We start from the raw sequence: 23,358 nt of genomic DNA, 5'->3' as shown, positions 1-23,358 counted from the left end.
AAAGTCCTCGAGAACTCAGTGCCCCAGATAATTATTTGGGAAATAGGGTTTTCAACCATTGATTTTGAAAAATGGGGTGATTCCATTCTTCATATAGAGTGAAATGAGTAATAAAAATGCATACCTTAAAATAATTGCTGATTTACTTCCGTTGACGCTGCACACTTGTATTGATTCAATAGAACTGTAAACTATCATCATAAATTTTAATTAACTGATGTTTCGTAATATCTTTAATCCTTGAAACTTTCCATGATATAAACTTTAAAAAATGTCGACAATTTCTAACCAATGACATGCCTTTTTATACTTTTGACAGGTTTGTTAAGTCACAGACTTTCCATCATGTTTTTGGATGTAAACTCAACTGCTGTATACACAGTTTCTAACGAAATCGATAACACGAATGATTCGGCACTTATTGGCTCTTGCTTTCTTGATTTGAAAAAGTTTGCGATCGGCTGATATTTTGGGGCAACAATCTCGGAAGTCTTTCTACCTCTCTTAGCTATTTTTATTGCGCATCATAATAGAAACTGAAAGTACAGACGCTTTACAAATACATGCACAATGAGCGACGAATTAGGTCAGATTGAAAACGCATAGCGTTTGAATAACTATGACCGTTTGCTGAGCTTGCTGAATGTAAGCGTCACCGCGTTACGATAAGAATTCCAAAGAGAACATTCCTGAAATGAGCAAAGCATTTTAAATCGAAGTGTTGTCTCGTTAATTTGACGAATTTGCGTAAAAGTCAAATTGGTAGCGTTTTCAATACTCATGATATTGTATTTCTTTGCATTTTTAAACATTTTAATAGGGTGAAAGACGCAGTTACGCAGCTTATCTGGGGCACTGAGAACTTGTTAACAGACACGATATTTTGGATAATTGTAAAAGTTAGGACAGCAGATATACATGTATGGGGAGAAGGAGAAACGTAAACAATGTTGACCAGAAAGGCACAATCACAGGCAATCGGCACCTGTGTCGGAAGCAATTATTAATAATCATTAAGAAAGTAAATCGATAGAAACAGAAAACCTACACTTGCGCACCCATTGAGCAATTCTTATCAGTCATCGTCGGGATTTTCGCAAAAGTTTTAACAGCCGTTAGACAATTATGATCGATTTTCTTATTAAGCGAATGGCAACAATTTTTTGATCGACTAGTTTGCAGCCAAAATATAAAGCACTTACCGCGTGTCAATGTTAAACTTTAAACAGGTCGTCACATAAACTTGCAGAAGATGTGAAAAGGGCACCATCATGGCGACAGCCATTTTTTTTTCCAAACAAACCAGTTTCACACCAAATGGCAAATATAACAAGAGTTCTGATTGGCTCATGCCATATTCTAAAAATAAATGCTGGTCCTGCTCGAGCAGAAAAAATGCTGGTCGAGCAGTAAATTTGCTGCTCGAGCAGCATTTTTCTGGTCGATCAGCATTTATGCTGCTCGAGCAGCATTTTTTTCTGCTCGAGAAGAAGTTAAAGTTTCGACCCCTTTGGTATACAAAACGGCCGTAATGTGTACGGCGCGGGTACTGACAAGTCATTTATAGTGCGCGAATTGGTTTCTTGCCTCTTGGGCCAAAGAAACAGGAAAAGAGACTGCACTGACATGTACAACAGGAGTCGCATGCTCATTGTACCCGAAGGTTAGTTATTTACAAATAAAACTTTTCACACTTGTTTTTAACTATATTACATAAACACTGGTGTTCTTTACTCACATATCAAAATGATATAATCGGGAAAATAAATCGAACACGGACACTTCTATAACATAATTACATAAAGCGTGGAATGTAACCTGGACGAGTTTATTTAAATAAAGGTAGGTGGAAACTTGTTGATAAAAGGTTTGAGGATTTTTTAAAGGCAGCACTTTATTGATATGACCAAAATTTATTGCTTTACTGAAATCCATCAATCACAATTTCAAAATCGGTAGTTTTTAACACTGGTACACTGAAAAGATTATTAAAAAAACAATAACACTACATGACCTAGTGGTACTGTTCCATTTTCCCACGGTCATCAAAACATTGCAGCATGTACAAATATGAAAACATACAAATAAAGCTACTGGTTATTGTGGAAGATTAACGACCTATGCTAGCACTCATGCCAGAAACACATAATGTGCTGCTTGACCATGCAATCATCAAACAAGATATACTGAAATTAATAGTTTTTGTTCAGTTCAAGATAAAATTAATCTGACAGTCAGGCTGTTCATTATAAATTTTTAATGTGTTATATTTAAAAGTTTGATGTTATTGATAATTGTGACAAAGTAATCGCGAAAAAAATTGCTTGGAAAGTAAAGCCTATAAACAGTAACTGCATTAAAATAGGGTGCACAAAACACACAGCCACTAAAAGCAATATAGGTGAAACTTAATGTATACCGTATATTACAAAAAATATTGTATTTGATATCATACTTGCTCTTAACTTTAGTATGTGAATTCCAGGTGTTCAATCCCATGACCCTCCATAAATGGAGTGGGCTAGGGGATGAGAGAATGACCGTTGACCAACTTTTTAATCTTTCCTCTGATGATCGGTATGCTGCTGCATGTGAGCGAATCAGACATACAGACCTCCTCATAGTAGACGAAATAAGTATGCTAAGCAAGTGTATGTTTGAAAAATTGGAGGGCCTTATGCGGAGCATAAGAGGGACTAATCGTGTTTTTGGCGGATGCCAAATAGTGGTTGTTGGTGACTTTTTACAGCTCTCCCCTGTAAAATACACCAGATACTGTGACCAAGGAGAGTTTTGTTTGTTGTATGAAACATTCCCTGTCCACAGAATTTTTTTGAAAGAAGTGGTCAGACAAAATGATGCAAATTTCTCTTCTGTGATACACAATATTGCTTTAGGCAGAATGGAAGAATCTAGCATACAAGAATTTGTTAAGAGCTTAAGAAGGCCGTTTGATAAAAGCAGTACAGAGACTGTGAGATTGGTGGCTAAGAACATACTGGCTGACTCATACGACAGGGACTGCCTCGTCAAACTTCTGGTTGAAGTGTTTGAGTTTGAAGCCTTGGATGAGGGAGAGGAGAGGAGTTTGGCAAGCCTGACAGTACAGAAAACACTTTGGTTAAAAAAGAATGCAAAGGTTAAGATACTTCAGTGTCTGTTATAAAAGATTTTGAATACTTTGAAAAAAGAAACAAGTTAAATAAGACAAGCTTTTATTTCAAAATTTAAATGAGGGTTTACATATATTTTTAAATACTGTTTGTATAATCCTTCTTATCCCAGTGTGTGTTTATTCTTTATTTATCACCATTTGTTTATCAAAATGACCCCAATAAATTTTAACCCTTTACCACTCAGAGGCAAAGTTAAAATGTCTGTATGCAAACAGCATAAAACCAGAACAGCCTGCGATTTACTCGCAGTCTGTTTAGGTTTTATGCTGTTTGCTAATCATCAGTATATTAGGGTTGGAAATGAATTCTTCAAAACTTGAATCTAGTAAGAAAGGTCTTTAATTAAATTTAACTTTCTAACAGACTAGAAACACATCAACTTACGTATCTAAGTGGTAAAGGGTTAAGTGACAGCTTCTGTTTGTTTATCAGGTGGTGATGCTGCTGAGAAACATCTCTGACCAACTGGTTAACGGATTACGTGGACAAGTGTTGGCAGTAAGGGAGGGAGAGGTGGATGTTGTATTTCCAACTGTAGACAAGGTGTGCACCCTTACCAGGATCAATTTTGCTGGTAAGTAGGCATTCAGATTGTTTTCACTGAGATGGACTCAAGTTACAAAGCTGTATAATGTTTCTTGATAGTTAAACTCTTCTTAAGGAGAGTTCATTATTTTTTAAGGAATATTACAATGTTACGAGTTACAGAAAAAATGCTGATTGATCATATTGATATATACAAACTTTCAAATTATTTGCACATTGTACCAATAATTAATCAATAGGCATGCCATACATATTTTGAAATATGTTTATAAATGAGGCAAATTAAAAATGTAACGTGTAATTTTCCAATAAACAATTATTTAGTTGGTTTGGCAAATGTACCGATTCTTTTTTTTAGTTCAACAGTATTATGTTCAAATTTTCATGAAATAAAATTACGATAGCAATAAAAAGCTAACAGCAATTATAATTATTTTCAGTATTTGACCCATCATCCAACAGGAATTTAGCAGTTAGGTTCCAAATACCACTGAATTTGTGCTATGCGATGACGATTCAAAAATCCCAAGGGATGACTCTGACCAGGTATTGTTAGGCAAATTATAAAAGTTGTTTCCTCATACCCGTCAAATCTTTATTATGGGTGTTTGCTTTTTATGCATCCCCCCTCCACACACACCTTCAAAAAATATGGTTGTATTATTTGGTTTATTTCGATCTATCTGTCTGTCTGTCTAGGGAATATTATATATTATATCTAATAGTAGGTCACTACCGGTATGTCAAAGGTGAAGGTCACGGTGACCTTAAATTTCAAAAACATTTATTTATGAAATTTATAATGCTATGTACTTGAAAATTGTTATTGTAATATTATGAAACGTTGTATTCACATTGATTACACAATCTGCCCATATACATGACCATTTATATTTGAAAATAGTAGATTATTTTTATTAAAAGATTCAATTCTTACATTTGAAGGGTTGAGGTAGATTGCAGACAGACATTTCAACCTGGTCAGCTTGCTGTTGCGATGGGGCGTGTTAGGGAACCAGATGGCTCGAGAGTGGTCAACTTTACGAAGGATGCAGTTATCCCACAGTCATCGTTTGTGGTAGATTTCCTTCACGGGAGAATGTTCCACTGACAGCTGATATGTCCTGCTGCCATAGGTAATACAGATGCAGAATGTTGAATAATGTTGATGAATATATTTATATTAAAAAAACAATTGTGTTTTTATTTCACACACAATTATGTTTTTAGTTCCCACAAAATTATATTTTTTGTGCACACACACATATTATTTAGTTCACACACAAGTTTATGTTTAGTTCACACACATGTATGTTTTTAGTGCACACACAAGTATATGTTAATTTCACACACAAGTATATTTTGAGTTCACACACAAGTATGTTTTTAGTTCACACTTCAGGTTGAATTTTCTACCATTATAGCCATTAACAATGGTTCTTTCATTTGACAAACAGGGAGTTTTACATATTACAACACTTAATTGGCTTTGTGGTTGTGGTCTCATACTTTCTTTTCAACGATTTGCGTCTTACAGGCTTGTGTGATGAGAAAGCAAAGTTTTGGTCATTCTTCAAACAGCTTTTGCATTACTTTTTTTATACAGTTGATTGTCCCAATATCACTCCATTGATATTTCGTCTGTATTGAAGTGCTGCTGGGTTGGTATTAAGACCATTGAATTTTCCACGATGCTGGCAGAAATTGTTTTCTATTGCATCAGAATTGATCATTGCTGGAAAGATAGATGTTCCAGGATAATATTTTATCATGAAGGCACACATTTCTAAAAGCTAATGATAGATGACTGAATATCTTCTTGGCACTCTGATGACATTAGTGACTTTTGGGATTGAACTTTCTTTTGCCAGTTATGGAACCATTGTTGAACTGCATGAAGTTTTTGTAAACGAATATCATTTGACTCATTGGCTGTTCTCCGGTCCCTGAATACATCAATCAGAACCGATGTGTTCTTTAACAATTCAATGACCCCATCCAGTGTTGAACCATTAGCTCCCATATGCTGCTGGTAAGCTTCCATGAAGGTAAGCTTATCTGTATCTAATAATTCTTCTGCAAGTTTATTTTGCATTTTTTCAGACTGGTTTGGGAATATGTGCTCATTAGTTAGTTTTCTATGGATTTGGACAGGATTTGTATGCATCCACCCACATGCTCCACTGAACTTCCTAACCATCTGCAAACTTAAGCAGCCGTTTTCACTTTTCATGTGTTCCACTTTTCGTTATGTTATTCCGTATCTTCTTGAAAGTATGAGAAGGATCCATAAAAAAATAATTTATTTTATTAAGTTGCATGGCATGGGAGCTTTAAACCTATTTTCAATAATTGTCTCCTCAGGAAAATGTAATTTCATAAAAGAGCGATTGCTTACAGCCCCATCCATACTAATGTATATGGTTTCAAAGCCAAACTGTAACAGTTTGTTCACAGAGTCCCACACATGTATGTATAGATCACCAGCATTCACCTAATCTGAAACGAAGTGTGCAAATGGAAAGCGGAAACCATATATACCCTGGAACATGAACTGTAAAATGTGAGATCCCTTTTTTTTGCTTTTTTACCGACTCTTATTGCCAACAGGTTTTCACTTTCCTCACCCATTTCAACAAAACCAACCATTTCCACAGATTTTCCATGTTTACTCAGTTCGATCTTTTTCTGAATGGACATTTCATCCAAAAGAATTCCGCCTGTCTTGCCTCTTATAGGAATATTCATTCTATTGGCTTCTTGGTCCATCCAGCAAAAATGTCCCTAGAAAGTCCTGGTGAATGAGAAAAGCTGTTTTTGTACAGGATTAACATGGATGGCGATGGCAATAAGAGCAATCCTGACTGGCGCATCTGAATGTAACTTAATGGGCTGCGAATGTACCAGTTCATGCACTCATTAACAATTGTTCGCTCCCATCTGTTCTGATTGGTATTGCTGAGCTTGCAGTCTGATACTTGCGACATGATAAGAGTAATCATTGCGTCTGTTGCAGACGACATGAGCTCTCTGATTTTCTCTTCTTCACTTTTCTGAATGGGTGGTTCTATATATGAAAGTCTTTGCCTTGTACAACTTTTGCAAGTTGGTTGTTTTATGAAGGTGAATGGTAATACAGATTTACAACATTGAGATCTTATTACACGTTTTGTATTGTTGCCATTTTGAAGGTATTCAACTGTATAGTTTGCTTTGAATTTAAGTTTCTTTTTCTCAAATTCAAAACCTTCACATATGGGAATTGCTTTCACAGCCATACAGACATTGTAAATTTCATTTTTTGAACATGTGTATGTTTTGGAAATTCTTAGTTTCTGAAGATGCACTTCTTGCCCTTTAAGGATTACTGAAAACTTGTTATCATTGAAAATGATCACTTTATTGACTTTGTTTTTGTTGATTGAGAATTCAGTTTCATACAAAACTTCTATACATTGCAAGGATTTCTTGGTAATGATGAATCCAGGTGGTAGTGCAGATTCGAATGTTTCATAATTGAAGTCTGCAGCTGCATTACTGTTTGTGATCCATTTTAATTGATAATGTGCCATTTTTCCCGCAAATATTTTACGCTTTGGTTGTACACAAAACAGTCTCTGAAGTACCAACCCCATTTGGTAAATACTTATTTCTTCAGTATTTTCCTTGTCATTTGTATCCAGGAGAACTTCCATTCTGTATGTGTCCAGGATATCTTGCACACGAATGTTGTATCCAGTTTCAGCGTCAACAGCCAGATGATCAAGTAGCCTAAAAGAAAGAAATCAATATGATGATTATGATAAATGTTGCATGAATATATTTAAAAAAAAGTATGCCTAAAAAACAGCTGTGTTTGTGAAACACAATGCCACGTACTGTGCTTTGAAGCCGCACAGCAGCTATTTTAGAAACAAGGTCATATTTTGAATGTAAAGGTCACATTGAACATGACCTTTGACATAGTTTACTCAAACCATGTTTGTTTGTAGATCTCAGACTCAATGAGATGCATGCACATGTAAAGTTTAAAGAACATAGACCCAAGAGTTTTGAGCAAGGTTAAAGTTTTGGGACAGACACACATTTACAATGACAGACAGACAGACAGACAGACAGACAGACAGACAGACAGACAGACAGACAGACAGACAGACAGACAGACAGGCAGACAGGCAGACAGAGAGACAGGCCAAAAACAATATACCCCCTGACCATTCCAGCTTGGGGCATAAACATTTTGTTGTTTCTAATTACATGACCAACTCTTATTTGTTTGTTCTGAAACCATTTTTTTATTTGGCATTTGAAGTCATGTTTACAGCAAAATAGTTATTTTTCCAAGTTTGTTAAACTTGACTATTTATCAAAATTATGATTTTGCCATCTTTGTATTATAGAGAAATTATGTTTCAAAGACACTTGGAAAGCTTTTTTCATTTAAATTCAATTTTAAAGTGGAAAAAACTATAAATTTAAAAAAAAATAATGAAAGTTAAATTGAAATAAAATTAAGCTTACCTTCCTGCCATATTATTTTGATGATGTTAATTGAAACAAACAACTTTGTATGCTGTATTATTATTCAACCCCCTCAACTACTATACTTCTATTTCATAGATTATCCTATCTTATTCTTTTGTCTGCTTTAAGTATAAGAACATGTATATGGCCATTGTTGTTCAAAAACACTGTAAAGGCGGCATTTATTGAAATAGTTGTACAAGCTAGTGTTCAAAAAGCCTTTATCTCAAAAGTGAAGGTCATAAAAGTAGGTTATCTGCTTTGTCTATGATTCAGTTGTGTCCTTTAACAATATATGTCATAAGAGGTTTGCACAAAATTTACCCTGCTGAAGACCTGTGTCTTACAATCAACCATTTTCAATAAAAGCCTACATATTGTGATGAATTTTCAGGATAGTCAATGACCATGGCATTTCAAAAAATACAAGCTTTTTAAAACAACATTTTTTAAATTGCACTTTCAGTATACAATTGAAATGTCAAAGAATATAAGTTATGATGTATTTTCAGGTATTTTACGCAAGCACATGGACAAGAAACAGTTGTATTGCCTGCACCTGAGTACCCATATCCCGAATGTGATATTGATATATATATATATATATACTTTGTTTCCATAAAAATTAAAAAAAAACTGGGCTTATATGTTTTTTCTTTGGTTGTTTGTGATAGGTGTTGTTTTATTTTAATAAGAGAAAAGAAAAGAACAACAGAAGAATAGTTATGAAAAATGATGAGTTGTATAAAGTTGGAAGAAAGCATACTGGACTTGTGTGTTTTGTTTTATAGTCACAATGATCTTATAGGATTGATAAAAGTATACAAAAATATTTTAGAAAGATAAACTAACAGTAGAGTAAAATGTATATAAGTGGACAAACATTATGAGAATTTAATCCGATTCTATTTTTGTTCAAAGATTTGTAATGTGTCATTACTGAGGGCTATTTCTTTCTCAATATGGATTTTTAGTTTAAGACTATGGACAAAGCAATTGAAATGTGGTACTTGTTTGTTGTACTTCATGTTAAAGATAAAATATTTCATCAATATAAAAATAAATTTCACAATATTATTACAGTCTATTGATTTCAATGAGTAAAATCCGAAACTTACATTTAAGAAAGATAGTTTAACGTTTAGTTGCTGTTGTTCAAGAAAAGATACTTATTGATTCCAAATAGGCTGGATGTGTTTGCACTCCCAAAAAAGATGTTCTATAGTTTCGATGTATTCACCGCAGAAGTCACACAGATTTGAGTTAGATAATTTGCATTTAAAGAGATATTTATTTGTAGCTATAATTTTATGGATGTATTTATATTGAAAATTTCTCAGTGTGCTTTCAATAGTTGCTTTATATGGCATGGTAAATATGTGTTTCCAATTAAGTTCATGTTCTCCGAAAAGGACTTGCCATTTATTTTGGGTTTTGGAGTTTTCTGTAAGATTTTTGATTTGAAGTGTGTAAAATATTTTATTCGTTTTGGTTTTCTTCCAAGTATGTTTTCTACGAATGCTGTTTGGGTACATGGTGTATAATTTGTATTGATTTCAGATTTAATATGTATGGGTATGCTTTTAATTAGTGTGTAGTACTTCAGAAAATTATTTAAAGGTATTCCGTATATGTAGCATATATCATCAAACGAGTAGAAATCCTTAATTCTGTAGTCATATAATTGGCCGACATATTTAATGCTTCGTTCGAACCAATCTTTATAGAAAAACGTCTTATTGTTTGAAGTTATGTCTTTATTGTTCCATAAAATAGTTTTACTGCTGGTTTGGGTTTCAAGGTTATGAGTGACATCACTCCATGCTGATAGAACATCAGACAGAAATATGTTTTCGTTTGCAATTTCATGTAAGATAGTATTACTGATGTTACATTCAAAGAGTAAGGAGTCACCATATTTTTTAAGGATTTTCTGGTAGAATAATTTCCATTTACTCGTATTGGTATTATCTAGGTATCTTTTAACCCAGCTGCATTTGATTGCCTTCAAAAATGAGTCAATGTTCGTTAATTGGATACCTCCATTTTCTACAGATTGAATTAACTGAGTTCGTTTTATTTTATCAGGTTTACCGTCCCATATGAAATTAAATATTGCTGATTTTATATCGTTAATAACATCATTTGGTGGATTTGGGAGAACTGCTAATACATAAATTAATTTAGGAAGTGCAAACGTTTTCAATACTGTGTTCTTTCCGATTAGTGTAAGTTTACGGTGATGCCATGATTTTAAGCAGTTTTTAAAATTCTGTAATTTAAGTATTATGTTTTTAAAAACTGTATCCTTTTCATTATTTGTGAAAGTAATTCCTAACGTTGTGGCTTCATCGGATGTCCAAATAAATTTCATTTCTTTTTTATATTGGACATTACTTTGTTTTAATATACCTACTCGTAGCACAGTAAATTTACTTTTGTTTAGTTTAAGACCCGATGTCATTCCGTAAAGGGTTATCGACTCTATTAGGTTATGGAAAGAATCGTAATTGTCGTTTAAAAAATAAGTTGCATCGTCAGCAAACAGGGACTGTTTGATTTCCAAACCAGGTTCTAGTGATATGCCTTTTATGTGTGTATTTGATTGGACGTGAAATGATAGATACTCGATGCAAATAATAAATAGCGATGATGAGAGTGGACATCCTTGTCGAACCCCTCGTTCGATGTTAAAACTGTTTGAAAAGAAGCCATTATTAATGATTATACTGTTAATATCGGTATAGAATAGTTTGACCCATTGAATGAGGCTTTCACCAAAGTTCATTTTTTCTAAGCAAGAGAGCATAAATGAATGATCAAGCGAATCGAATGCTTTTTCAAAGTCTGCAAAGAATATTAGACCAGAATTATTTGAATTGTTGAAATAGTTTATGCATTATTGGATAAGACGAACGTTTTCACCAATGTAACGTCCTTTTATGAAACTAGATTGAGATTTTGATATGATTGATGGTAATATTTTTTTTCTGTTTGCTATACTTTTAGTTGCATTTTTATAATCATTGTTTAGTAAACTAATTGGGCGCCAGTTTGATAAGGATTCTATTTTTTTTTCCAGGTTTTGGAATAAGTGATATAATACCTTGTTTTTGTAGCGTCGTTAAGTTTTCGTTGTTAAATGAATAGTTAAGTGAATTAATTAGATGTGTTTTTATATCATTCCAGAATATTTTATAAAATTTGATTGTGATGCCATCAGATCCTGGGCTTTTGTTATTTTGCATTTCTTTTAGGGTTAATCCACATTCATATTTATTAAGCAATCCGTCGCACAGTTCTTTTTCCTCCTAGTTTAAAGCGCGATGTGTGTTTTTAAAAAGGGTGTTAGTTTCAACATTTTTTCGTTTATAGAGGGTTTCGAAAAATAAACGTTGTTCTTCTAGTATTTGAGTTCTGTTTGTTATATCTTTGCCATTGACTACTAATTTGTGTACAGTTTTTTGCTCACTTCTACGTTTTTCAATGTTTGCGAAATATTTTGTATTTTTTTCATTGTGTTCAACATGCTGTGCACGCGCTCTCAGCATTATTCCATTGAGATGTGTCTGGTAGATTCCATCTAATATTTGTTTTTTTAATGTTATTTCATTTTCAATGTCGGTGGTATCATTTGTATTTGTTTGATACAATTGTTTTTCAAGTGTTTCAATGGTTTTGATGGTTTCAGTTTCAAGTTTGTGTGTTTCTTTTTGTTTAAATGATGTGTATCTAATTGTTGTGTTACATATATTTCCTTTAATTACTTCCCATAAGGTGTTTGGGTTTGCATCTGTATTATTTTGATCTGTATTTAATATTTCCTGTTTTATTTGTGTTTGATATTGTGTATCTAATAAGATGCTGTTGTTAATTTTAAAGTATCCTGGGCCTCTTTCAGGTTGTATATTGTGCAGTTTAAGTTCAACTAGAGAGTGGTCAGTCATAAATCCTGGTTTTATGTTACATGTGTCAATAATGTTGCAAAGTGATTAAGATATTAAAAGATAGTCTAATCTACAAAATATTGTTGGTTTTGTGTTGGAGTGCCAGGTGAATTTGCTTTCGTTTGGGTATACTGTACGCCAGATATCTAACATATTGTAGTTTTTAATTATGTTATTTAAAATGTTTCTATTTTTAGGATGAGTATAAAGGTTCCCCTTCTTTTTATCTAATAATGGGTTAAGAACAGTATTGAAATCACCACCGAATATAATATTTTTATCTTGGTTATTAATTATAAAGGATTTAATGTTTCGTAAAATGTGAAATCGTCAATGTTAGGGCCGTAAACGTTGATTAATGTTAGTCGTGTTTCATGTATTTTGATATCTATACTTGCTTGTCTGCCACTTATTATTATCTGTCATGATTAATGTACCTATGAAGTGTTATGATCCTAGGCCTAATTATTCTTTAGTTATAATCCGGAAACAATTTTACTGTGTCGAGTCACCGTGACCTTGACCTATTGACCCGAAAAGCAATAGGGGTCATCTGCGAGTCATGATAAATATACATATGAAGTTTCATGATCCTATGCTTAGGCATTCTTGAGTTATCATCCGGAAACCATTTTAGTGGTTCAAGTCACCTTGACCTAGTGACCTGAAAGCAATAGGGGTCATCTGGAAGTCATTATCAATGTACCTATGCAGTTTCATGATCATAGGCGTACGCGTTCTTGAGTTATCATCCGGAAACCATTTTACTATTTCGAGTCACTGTGACCTTGACCTTTGACCTAGTGACCTCAAAATCGATAGGGGTCATCTGCCAGTCATGATCAATGTACCTATGAAGTTTCATGATCCTAGGCCTAAGCGTTCTTGAGTTATCATCCGGAAACCATATGGTGGACTGACCGACCGACGGACGGACCGACATGAGCAAAACAATATACCCCCTCTTCTTACAAGGGGAGCATAACAATAATTACCATGTAATCAACGCCATGACCACACTAAAGTTGTACACCCCACAACCCAAAAATAATTTAATCAAACTTCAAATGTAGCAGGAATGATTTTAACCACATGTATTAGGCAGTTGTCGCCTTTTTGTGCACGAGATTCTCATGCTTGTCTATGCCAAAAGTGTATATATATGGCTTTGGATTTTTCAAATTTATTACCGAGTTCAAGAGACAGCCAAGGTAAATTTTACCTAAGTCGAGAACGGAGCCATCCCCTCCCCTCTAAATAGTCAATTGTTTTCAATCATTAGAGAGTTAAATTCGTTTAATTAGGACTTGTCAAATAAGTTAAGATTATTTAATTAAAATCAGTAATAAGCTATTAAAAATATTTATAAAACAGTGATTTTGTTTAACTTGTTCTTATATGGAACAACAGAGAATCTATATACAAATGTGTCTTTTTTAAAGGTGTTTTTGGTTGTAAACAGTATTTACGAAGGGAAACTGGTTACAAAAATACGATTTGAATTACGCGCTGATGTTTAAATTAAAAAGGTCAAGGTTATAACGTCATGTATACTATGTTTTTACTGTTGGGTTTAAAGCGTGAAAATTATAATTTATAATAAAATCATCGCAAATAAAACAGGCATTAATAAATGTGAAAAGATAAACTTACAAAATAATTTAATGTAAACAATAAAGAAAAATTACCAATTTTATTTGCAACCAATGGGACGACTCATTTTCGTAACACCGCTTCCGCTTAAAAATGGTCGTTAAGGCGAAAGTCTATCGAGATGTGTTCACCCTGTCTAGGTTACAATACACTAAATACTTTTGGTGTTCAATGCTATACCCTCTTAAAAAAAATCTTCATGGAATTGAGGACACAATTCTCTGTATGGGCACTTGTCATGACTGTATTTTTGAATATTTCTGTGTTCATGTGGTAGGGAAAACATTGTTGTACACAACACATTCACTGTTTTGCTTTTAGGATGGAGACTACATGAGACTTTGACAGTTGGCGGGAAACCATCATCAACTGGAGAAAAGACGGTAAAACGATGGCCATAAAACAGTGACCGCTGATTCGCATTGAGTTCTTTCTTACATATTGGATGACCTATCTTTTTATTGTTTAAGGTAGCGCACCTCTAATGGGCACATATCCAAAGATAATCTAATTAATTATTTTCTTAATCAGCATCATTTCACTGAACTACATGAAAATTTGTAGGTAGGCTTTCCATGCTTTTTAAAAAAATATACCGATTTTTTCAAAACCACCCCCACGCTCGGCTTTTGTCCAATTTATTTTCACCCCTGGCGTATATAAAAGTTCCATAATTCATTCAAATTTCCAAATATGGGCATGCAGTTGGTGTGTACAGATGCTGTAAAGGTGTTTAAAGTTTAAACAAGATGAAATAAGTATTCTTTTACAGACATTTTTTTTTTACAAATTTTTATCTATGGAAGAGCGCCATGAAATGTAAGTGATTTCAGCCAAGTAAAAATTGGGTCGGTTAAAAACAAAGTGTCATAAAATTCAAAACAGTATCATTTAAGTCATATTTTAAACTTAGTTTTTATAGAAACACTATATACAGCAAAAATACAAAGAAATAGACAGATTTACCGTTTACTTTAAAAAAATAAAATAAAAATACAACATGCATGGTTCGTATTTTCAACAGTAAATCACCCAATTTCGCCATAACGTTGTTTTAATTTTAATAATTGAAGAATGTGCATACAAATTGCAACATATTTAACAATAAATATAGCTTATATGCAATATTAAATCAAATTACGTTAGAAAATAAATAAAACGCGTCGCAAAAAAGTATACGTCGTCGGCAGGATTCGAACCTGCGCGGGAATATCCCAAAATATTTCTAGTCTATCGCCTTAACCACTAGGCTACGGCACCTAATAGTTGGATCTTCAACCTTCGAAGAAATCGCGGGAAATCATTAGAGGTGCGCTACCTTAAATCAATTTGTCTTTGAATGCGCTTTAAGAAAAGGTATGGTTATGAGGGTGTCTACGCGCAAAAGTTTGACTTTATTTTGTGTTAAAGTTATAGCTTTTACATTGAATTTGTTAAGGAAATCTTTTGGTATATTGTGACCTAAACTAACTTTGGGTTAAAATAAATTATCGTCTGCAAGTTGAAAAAATGGCTGATAAAGTGGATTTTTGTGCACTTCTTGGCAAAAAATCACAGATAAGTGTATTAAATGCCTTAATTCTGAATGTCTGATATGGAATGGTGGTATTTCAAGCAGTTCCCCACCCAATTATGGCCGAATCAGGGCTAAATTACCTTCTGCTGAAAAATCAAAAGCATACTTGGTTCACCGTGTAGCGTTAATGTGCTACATGAAGTCAACACTAAATGCCAGGGACTCTGTGAGCCACTTGTGCAACAATAGCTTGTGTGAAAAGCCTGAACATTTAAACATAGAGCCCCATTTCACCAACATGGAACGGAGGACATGTTTACAGTTCGGACATTGTAACGGCCGTGGAACTGAGCCTGCCTGCATATTTGGTACTTATATGATTACCACACGTTTCCTGGCATCCATTTAATCATAGAAATACACTTAAAGTACATAAATGCTTGTTTTCTTCATTTATATCTATGTTTCTAAGGTATTTTTGCTTTTTTTAGCTGGAAGGAAGCCTGAGGCTGAGACGGGAGACATTGCATAGAGACCTTTTGCCAAGTAGTGCCAGAGCTGGTAGTAGTCAAACTGTATTATTATAATCACACAATTAACTAAGCATATTTATGATGTTTAAGGTGTGGGAGACTGTCAAAATCAGGTTTGGGGTCACTTATGCCCTTACCATAATGCAATTCTTCATGTAACTTGTAACGATAGTTCCGCGTCCTGGCACGTAAAGCTCGTGCTTTGATGGTAGCGGATAACCTCTTTCGCTTAAGTTCATTGCAGTCCTCGTACGCTAACTGCTTTATAACCTTTGAGCTCTGCGTGAGGTTTGCATGAAGTTCCATGGTTTTTGCAATGACAGAGTCAGCATAGCTATTGTTTAATTTGTGAACCTGTCCATGAATGCGACCTACACAGTTGCGGGAGAACGTCACAGACTTAGAATTTACGGCTTGGAATAACCTGTTTGCTGCTTCGCATTTTTGAGTTGTGGTTAACAGTTTGGTTGCGTCAAGAGCAGCTGGACCCAAAACCATTTTAAGACATTTTTTAAGAACTTGTTGGTCACTGTCAACCATTCTAACGTTAAAATTGTTTGGCATGAAGTTCTTCGCTTGCCTATTGGTACCAGCACAGACGTAACTGTACTTTGCACAACGAGTACCGCAGTAACCATTGAAGCAAAGAATTATGGTTGAGATTACATCTACCATGACCTTCTTTAGAACTTTGATGTCACCCTGGTATTTATTGTGGGCAGCTTTAAGTTCAGCCATACACCTAGCCTTGACCGAAAGAGCGAATCGATTCCTGATATTAGTCTTGGAATGACCCTTAAGCATGCCCTTCGAGAAAGGTGCTTTGTTTAGCTCGCGCTTCAGCGAGTTGCCTAAATGCCTTAGATCCCTTAGGTGACCAACATTGTGACCGTGTGAGTTACGCACACCTTGAAATGCCCTACTGTCCCCATCGTAAGTGAATTTTGAAATTTTGATGTCCTGTGAGATCAGGTCTCCCAACACCTTATTGTATTTTCCTTCATCACCTATCGGTTCCCGCTCAGAAACATTTGCAGAACAATGACCCCTATGATTGGGGCATTGAACAGATTGACCTTTATTTCTTAGCATTGATTAAGACCTACAGAGTTTATTTGCCACCATTACCCCTACAATTTGCTTCTTTTTAGTATTGTTTTCGCATTTCGCACATTGTGCTTACGGCTTTGGTTCCAGCTTGAAAGGGTGTCGCGTCAGGCTTAAAAATGGGGTTATTGTAGCAAGTGTCCCCTTCCACATTAACCAAACAGGGATCTTTTTGACCTATTTTGGCATTTTCAGCCACCAATTCCTTTCTTATCTGGCACATACTTCTCTCATTAAGGGACTTGAGGGCAGTATTAACCTTGTTTGCTTGTTTTTGCATGGCCTGTGGAGACGGGGCGATAATATTTGTAGAGTTAAGAAATCTGCGGAAACCTGTGTTCCCAATAGAAGTGCTGGCAACACCTATTTGGGACCCTACATTAATCTGAGCTGCCTTTCTGCCCCTTGTACTTGATGGGACCTCATTGTACAGCTTATAATGCTCACCTACATATCTGCATCTTGTACAATGTAACCTTTCCTTCCAGCCTAAGCCCCACTTTATGGAAGCACTGCCATCAATTACCAAGTCACCCTTACATTTAGCACTTCTTAACCTATGCTTTCTATTTTCAGAGGACATCATAGACTGGAGTAGGGCGGGGACATAGAACTTGTTCGTTAGGAAGTCTAGATGGACTTTTGATGGAGCGGGAACCCGTAACATATCTACGTTGCGAGTCCTGTTCACTCGCGGACGCAAGGGCTTAGCTGGGGTTTTAGAGCCGTCTACATCCCGAAAAGTGAGAATATTGTCATTGTAAGCTACCCTTGCTTCAAAGGATGACCTTTCTAACCTTACATAGGTTGTGTTGGAGTTTTACCTTCTTTTATAATGATATTTTCTAACCTTATTCAGACTAAGTCCACCGGGCTTAAAGGCTGTATTGAGCAACTTTTTCTTACGCTTGGTAAGAAACCCCATTTTGACCAGGTTGTTAGCTTAAAAAAGAGTCAAAGAACTTGATTTGCACCCAAAATATGCTATTTTAAATCCCTTTAACCTTTAAATGTTAGCAGGCAATTCAAATTGATCACCTGCTGCAGTTTAAAGGCACCCATGACATTATATACTAGAATGTACCATTTGGGCCTGTAATTAAAGGGGCTGGCTGCAACAAACAATGTGCTTTCAAGATTTCACACTTTATTGGTGTGAAACAAGCAATTCATGAAAGCTGATTGATTTCTACACTTCAAAGTATCTTTGATCTCCACATTTTGCTAATTGTATAATGGTCTTGGATGAAATTTGATTTCTGTGTGTGATGGAATTGACATTTTTGGGGTAAAAAAATAAAAAAAATACACAAAAAGCCATAAAAAATATGGCTTAAATTGAAAATAACTAACAAAGGCATTCTTTCCTCACCCCACATAAGCCCCATGTGCATGTTTATTTGGTTTGTTTTGGTATTTTGAACCAGATATTGAAGGCACCAGCTTTAAATCTTAAAGGTACAGTTAAGCTTTGAGAGGCTCAAAATGGCCTTCCGCAGGCCAAAATCACCTGCGTTTGAAAATATGGAGTGAAATGGCGAAATGGACAGATAAACCAGCCAAACTTAATATATTGATGCAATATGCATGGGAAGGTGTAAATATGCAAAAAAAACACATTTTAGTCAAAATAAATTTCTCTTATAGGTTACAATACACTAAATACTTTTGGTGTTCAATGCTATACCCTCTAAAAAAAAATCTTCATGGAATTGAAGACACAATTCTCTGTATGGGCACTTGCCATGACTGTATTTTTGAATATTTCTGTGTTCATGTGGTAGGGAAAACATTGTTGTACACAACAAATTCACTGTTTTGCTTTTAGGTTGGAGACTACATGAGACTTTGACAGTTGGCGGGAAACCATCATCAACTGGCGAAAAGCCAGTAAAAAGATGGCCATAAAACAGTGTCCTCTGATTCGCATTGAGTTCTTTCTTTCATATTGGATGACCTATCTTTTTTATTGTTTAAATCAATTTGTCTTTGAATGCTCTTTAAGAAAAGGTATGGTTATGAGGGTGTCTACGCGCAAAAGTTTGACTTTATTTTGTGTTAAAGTTATTGCTTTTACATTGTATTTGTTTAGGAAATCTTTTGGTATATTGTGACCTCTATGAAGATTTGACTTGCCGTAAACCGTCTAGGTTAGTAAAGCTAGACAGCTTGTGGTATTTACAGAGGAAACAAATCAATATGGCGGAGTGCAAGGGATTTGGGAAGAGGCGAAAGTCTATTAGAATTTGAACAGCGGTGTCTATTTAGATTTGAATGTCGTAAAAACATATGTTGTCGTAAATTTATTTTTAAAGTACTGTGCTTTTTAGAGTGTCTATTCAGATTTGACGAGAGTCAAACTTGTACTCTACTTTTCATTAATGATATTGTCTATAGAGATTTGACTTGTATGTAATAGGTCATTTATTATAAAGATATTGTCTATAGAGATTTGACTTGTTCATAATAGGTCATGTATCATAAGGATATTGTCTATAGAGATTTGACTTGAACTGTATTAGTCATTAAAGCTATTGTCTGTAGAGATTTGACTTTAACATAATGGGTCATTTATCACAAAGCTATTGTCTATAGAGATTTATATAGACAACCGCTGATCGAATTCTTACACTTTCGCCGCTTCCATTTATCATAAAGATATTGTCTATATAGATTTGACATGTTCATAATAGGTCATTGATTATAAAGATACTGTCTATAGAGATTTGACTTGTACTCTATTTGGCATTAAAGCTATTGTCTATAGATATTTGACTTGTACATAGTATGTCATTTATCATAATTATATTGTCTATAGAGATTTGACTAGATTATAATAGGTCATTTATCAATAAGATATTGTCTATAGAGATTTGATTGTACTCTATTATTCATTAAAGCTATTGTCTAAAGAGGTTTAACTTGTACATAATAGGTCATTTATCATAATGATATTGTTTATAGCGATGTATATAGACACCAATTAATTCTTATATTTTCTCTGCTTCCATTTATCATAAAGGTATTGTCTATATAGATTTGACTTTTCATAATAGGTCATTTATTATAAAGATACTTTCTATAGAGATTTAACTTTTTCACAATAGGTCATTTATTATAAAGATATTGTCTATAGAGATTTAAATTAGGTGCCTTTTTCAAATTTATTACGTGATTGTTGAAATATTGTTTTCTGTGAGTCACTGTTTATCTTTTCCAGTCTGTGTTCTTCATATCACTTTGTTGAATCTCGTTATGTATGAGGATTATGTCTATAATTTGGACTGTGATATTGTTAATGCCTTTTAAAAGCTGCTTATTTCCTTGCAAATGAGTGATGCATTTATTTTATTTTTGTGTTGCCTGACTATGGTCAGGGGACATATAGGTGAGGGGACATACAGGTGTTACTTGCTCGGTGGCAGCGGCGTCTGCAGGTCACACTTTTCGAAAAAGGCTCATAACTCGTGTGTCCCTTCAGATATGTTTTTTTTATATTTGTAATGCAAGTGTATCTGGACAACACATTTTCATGCGCAAAGTTGACCCCTGTGACCTTGACCTTGAACTTAGGGTCCACGTTTGATTTTGAAATCTGCAAACGCTACCAAAAAAGGTTCTTTACTACAATGTCTTGAGCTTTATTTCAATTTTAATAAAATTATAATAATAAATGATTTGAAATTTGTGAACTTTGACAGTTATTAAGATGTTGGTGAACTAGAAACGTACTACAGCCACCACAATCCTGTGTGGATAGCAGTTATAGAATTGAAAAGAATTCTCAAATTATAGCACAAAGGAGGGCAAATTGTGTTTGGTCTGTGTGTTTTACTATGTTTGCTATTAGATTTACAATAATCATACAAAATTATTTCGGTCATTCATTAAAAAAAGTTTTGCTTATTCAATATGTTACTAAAACGGACAATAAAGGGTAAAAGTTTGATTGTAACAACATTAAGAGGTAATGTCCCATCCCTCATATAATAGTAAATAAGTAACACAGCTTTGCCACCATTAGTCAACACATCCAACTCGCGGAGTTCTAGTGATTGTTGTTGTTATGTGAATTTACCCATGACACCTTTCTATCTATTGTATTTTAAAAACTTGTTTTTTTCTGAATTAAAATAGTCTGTTGCTATGGTTATGAGAGCGATTTATTATTGTTAATAAGCTTTAAATTTGTTGCAATCATGCGGAAGAACAACATGAGGATGCTTCCCCTTGAGTCATGTTCTGAGAAAACTGGGCATTAATGCATGTGTATAAAGTGTCATCCTAGATTACCTGTGCAGTCCACATAGGCTAATAAGGGACGACACTTTATGCTTTTATGACATTTTTCATTTTAATAAAGTCTCTTCTGAGCAAAAATCTAATTTAGGCGGAAAGTGTCGTCCCTAATCTGGGACGACACTTTACGCACATGCAGTTTTCTCAGAACAGGACTCATTTGATCATCATGTTTGCCCCTTACCACCATTTTAGAGTCAATTTACAAAGCATACACATGATGCAACACTAAAGAGTTGGAAATAACTATTGAGCGCATTTTTTTTTTGTTCTTCTAAAATACCACATATGGTTGTTGTTGTTTCCAGGAACTGCCACACATCCAGTTAAATGCTTCTGGAAAACGATTAATCTTAATGACAGAACAATATGTCACCTTTTAATTTTGGCTGTAATGACAACTTCTGTCATGAAGATTGGTACATTGAAACAAATCAACACGAGCTGATGTTACAATATTTTTTAATTGCAACATTTGAAAACCCAACATAAATGTTACAAATGATTTGGATTTCGATAGAACAATAAAACAAGAAACATGGAAGCAAGTAGAGGAACAAAACTATTATCATCCTTTGTGATAATGTTATCTCCAGAACTCTGTGACTAATATGTTGTCAAGACAGTATCATATATTAATCACGATATATGATGAAAGTTTCAAAATGATTAACAGAAAAATTCTCAAACAGAAAGCTGTCAATCAAATATTCACTATATAGCACACAAAAGATTTAACATCAGGGTTCGCCAAAACCGTCGGTCCGCCGGTCCTGACCGGCAAATTTTTCTCAGGACCGACAATTGATTTAAGATATTTCGGATATTTTAAAATTCGGACATAGGGATATTTATGTGATGATTTGTTGTTGATAGGTTGTAGCAATATGTTTTGTGTTATTTCAGACAACAAGAATAAATGGTGGTAATTATCATGGGCCTTTCTATCACGAAATAGGTGTGCAATGCGTTCATTTTATTGAACCTGGAAATCAACCACCTCAGCTAAGAGAAAATATTTTAACAATAGGTGTTGTTTTAGGCCTTGTGAATTGGCTGAAAAACAGAAATTGAAGTCATCCAAAGTAGTGTGAAAAGGTGTGTGCATTTAAGTCAAACTTGATTGGATGTCACCCTAACTTTTCAAGAACACGGATTTGTAGAGCTGTGGAGGCTAAAAAACAGTTTGACAAAAAGAAGTCTAAAAAGTATGCCTTTGGTGTATATGTGGTTTATTATTAATATAATAATTGTTTAATTATATCGACATTGGACATGTTTTTATTGTATTTTAATGTGATCAAAACCAATAAACATCTTAAAGGTACTTCTTTTGTTCTGATTTGCTGTTATAGTTTAGTCGGACAGTGGAACTGACAGAAACTGTTTCGGACTGACAAAAATTTCAAGTCTGTCAGTCCGAATGACTGACAGATTTTTCAAGTTTTTGCGAACATGTTAAACATTGATGATCATGCAAAACTGTAATTTTACATTTTGGATCACACAAAATCAGGTCACTTTAATGATTGAAAATGTCAGAAAGTGAACTACACATCTATCATGCTTATAAGAAAGACTGCAGAGGTATTCGGGATTTTCGTTACTAAGAAGTTGTCTCCCATTCGGGTAGGTATCACGAGTATCCCGGGTAAAAAGCGGTCCGTCTAAAATGAGTATATGACTCATATCTGCGGATATGACCGAAATGTGCGGATATGGACGAATACAGGCAATATCAAAACTTTTTCTACAATGTTTATTTCAATGTTTAATAAAAAAAATACACAATATGTGTTTAATATGTTAGTATTGTCTCAAAATATAACAATTTAATAGACATTATCATTGTTCAACTCTAAATTCATTTCCGCGAACATGACATAGTGCCAGAAACTTGTTTTAGGGCTACACACCACAAACAATATAACCAAGCTGACACCACATATGTTTTGTTGTATAAGTTTACATAATGTTTATATAATATACTGAATGTATTCTTATTCTTGATGTCGTCTCAAAACTTTAGTATTTAGTTATACAATATGCTTAAGAAA

At 34.3% G+C, this 23,358-nt stretch overlaps 3 protein-coding genes and 1 long non-coding RNA gene across 6 annotated transcripts in view; 3 read left to right on the top strand and 1 right to left on the bottom strand.

Annotated features, from left to right (window-relative positions):
- The window catches only part of LOC127854541 (tubulin monoglutamylase TTLL4-like), a 724,238-nt gene that overhangs the window by 312,454 nt on the left and 388,426 nt on the right, over positions 1-23,358 (top strand). The gene's annotated exons all lie outside the window — the stretch shown is intronic.
- LOC127855724 (uncharacterized) overlaps positions 1-23,358 on the bottom strand; it is a 663,610-nt gene that overhangs the window by 293,621 nt on the left and 346,631 nt on the right. The window lies entirely within an intron of this gene.
- The window catches only part of LOC127855732 (multiple epidermal growth factor-like domains protein 6), a 197,885-nt gene that overhangs the window by 73,578 nt on the left and 100,949 nt on the right, over positions 1-23,358 (top strand). The gene's annotated exons all lie outside the window — the stretch shown is intronic.
- Positions 15,785-19,031, top strand: LOC127855747 (uncharacterized). The gene is made up of 3 exons (XR_008037665.1): positions 15,785-15,923; positions 17,579-17,745; positions 18,831-19,031. It is a non-coding gene; the product is annotated as an uncharacterized LOC127855747 (long non-coding RNA).

The sequence above is a fragment of the Dreissena polymorpha genome, chromosome 13, assembly GCF_020536995.1.
Source record: "Dreissena polymorpha isolate Duluth1 chromosome 13, UMN_Dpol_1.0, whole genome shotgun sequence".
NCBI lineage: Eukaryota > Metazoa > Mollusca > Bivalvia > Myida > Dreissenidae > Dreissena > Dreissena polymorpha.
Note: the sequence above shows the minus strand (reverse complement) of the source record. Positions and strands in the feature narration are given on the sequence as shown.